General features: G+C 41.2%; 1 long non-coding RNA gene across 1 annotated transcript in view; it reads left to right on the plus strand.

Moving 5' to 3' along the window:
• The window catches only part of LOC122804967, a 41287-nt gene that overhangs the window by 163 nt on the left and 38624 nt on the right, over positions 1 to 2500 (plus strand). Inside the window, exon 1 of the long non-coding RNA XR_006365258.1 lies at positions 1 to 4. This exon is cut by the window's left edge and continues 163 nt beyond it. This is a non-coding gene — a long non-coding RNA (uncharacterized LOC122804967). The remainder of the gene's footprint in view (positions 5 to 2500) is intronic.

The following is a 2500-nucleotide window of genomic DNA, read 5'->3' on the forward strand; positions in this document are numbered from 1 at the left end:
CAAGGTAAACGGTGACACGTTACCTATTTAATGTGTACATAACTACAGTTATCGGAAAAATCATTCATAAAGTCAACTGTAATACCGTATTTAATTCTTAAATTGCGTATTCCGTGAAGAAGGGAGAGTCCGGAAGAATGAGGGGGCACGGAATTGCTGACTAGAACCCTCTGTGAACCTTTGCTCTAGAAGATGGTCACTGTTGAAGTTACACCCCAACCCTAATGTGCTAAAATGGGAAAAGGGGTTGTGGATGGATGGACCCGGACTATCAGAAGTAAAGTGTGTGTGTCTGTGTGTGTGTGTGTGTGTGTGTTTATCTGCAGGTCCGGCACTCACAAACACACTTGCATACAAGCAAACGGCACAGAAATACACACCAAGCTGAAGCCTACCCTGTGCTCTGTTCAGGCCAGCCAGATGCCAGTCATGAAAATAAGTTTGACTGAAAAGTATACATGTGTGTGGAGGTGTGTGTGTGTGTGGGGGGGGGGGGGTGTTCAAAAGCTTAATAATAATTTGCATTGCCTCTGCGACTGATCAGACCGGTGTTAAGAAATATCTTACTTCCCAGGTGTTTGCCTGTTGCGCGCTCACACACAGACATACACACACACACTTCTTAATCATCCATAATTTGCAGACAATTCGCATTTTTGCTCAAATTTTGCTCTGTACCTCATACATCTTCCTGTTTTAAGAAGTTCTAATCTAATTCCATTTAAAGCTGTCCTTAGTATGTAGCGTGTATATGTGTGTGTGCAATTATGTTTGATCTGTCCCTAATTCTGGAAGCAAAAGGTTGAGACCTAATCATGATACACACAGATATACACTGGCATATATATTTCTATATATTATTCCTATATACCTGTGCATTGAGATATTTCGGATCTTAACAAATCGTTCTGCATGTGCCAAAGACAGAGTTCCAAATAATGTAATGACAAGGTGATCAAAGAAGATAGCAGCCCGCGGGAAGTGGAACAATGGAACCACTTTGGTGGTGGTTACGAAGTGTAATGGGGTAGGGTTGAACAAGTTGTTCATCGTATCACTTCTAGTAGATAATGCTATAATTTTCTTCACCCTAGACATAGTGGGTTGGGAGGGGGGTAGCAACAAGAAAAGTAAAGGAGATCGGATTTAGGATCTGTATTAGGACTGACAGTGACCATGACAAGAAGCACGTCACGGTGCCTGTAGGACTTTGTCAGACCCACGAAGAATAAGCTGAATTGAGGGTCATCACTGTGCATCATGGAAATGCTATGGGCCACCGAAATATTTATTAAGCGTCAGGTCACTTTACAAAGCACATACGCCTCCTCTGCGTTTTGTGCATATACTTATTTGCGAAAAAGATGAAAAGTGTGTCCTTAAATCTGCGCACTTAACTGTGGGATGTTCGTTATAAAGTTATGAAAGGCTATGACAACAGCAGTGGTTTACTGTTTAGATTACAAACCTGTTCTCTATTGTGCCTTCGAATGAACTGACTAGCTGCAACCGACCAGTATTTCTTAAGCCAAGATGCCATCCTCTCCTCATAGGAAACCCAACCCTGTTTCAAGGGGAACCCAGCAACTCGATCATTTGTGGTGGTCACTACATTAGATTTCCACAACTGTGTTTTTTTTCCAATTTAAATGCAATCAACAATTGTCAATGAAGAGATAGATCTGTTAGAAAATAAGTTTTGAAAGAATGAAGTCGTACCTCATATTCTGATTATTGGACGTGTGTGTGTGTGTGTGTGGGGGTATTGTTGGAAGCTTTGTTTATTTCTGTACATACCGCATACTTTTCCCCCTTGAGGATGCTGAAATTACATTGCGATAGGTCTGTGTGTTGGGTGGGGGGGGGGGGGTGTTCAAAGACTTTTCCTTGGTTTCAGGAAGCTTAAGTGACACAAAATCAAGAGTCCGTGTGTTATAACTGAAACAATAAGCAACGTTTGCAGAGAGATGATTTCGGGTCGCACTGCAGAGCACCCCCTCCCCCAAGATCTAACCGTCATGTGTAAGCTACCAGTTAGCTATTAGTCTCTTTAGCTGTAGACAGCCAAATAAGGTGTGCTCTCCAATACGCATATTGATAACATTTCTTTTATGCTGTAGCTCATCATCTGTTTTGCAGCTTGGCAGAAGAAAAAAAATGTACGTATCTATAATGTGTGTGTGTGTGTGTGTGTGTGTGTGTGTGTGTGTGTATATATATATATATATATATATATATATATATGATTATTCATCTAGATCAGCCGAGCAGAGTTTACTGTCTGTTCCAGAGGATGGAGATGCCCATCATTTGATATCAAGCCGTAACTCCTCACTTCCCTGTGTATATAATAAATGGATAACAGATCAATTTGCCGAGACGGCTCAGGCTTCAGGGGATAGGAGTTATTTCCCAGAGATGGTTCAGCAAGTAAGCTTTTAAAGGAGAATGACATCAAATGAAGGAAACTTTTATTAAAAATGCCGAAGTGTTTCTTTAC

The sequence above is a fragment of the Protopterus annectens genome, chromosome 6.part0, assembly GCF_019279795.1.
Source record: "Protopterus annectens isolate FY-2018-M chromosome 6.part0, PAN1.0, whole genome shotgun sequence".
In the NCBI taxonomy this organism is placed as follows: Eukaryota; Metazoa; Chordata; order Ceratodontiformes; family Protopteridae; genus Protopterus; species Protopterus annectens.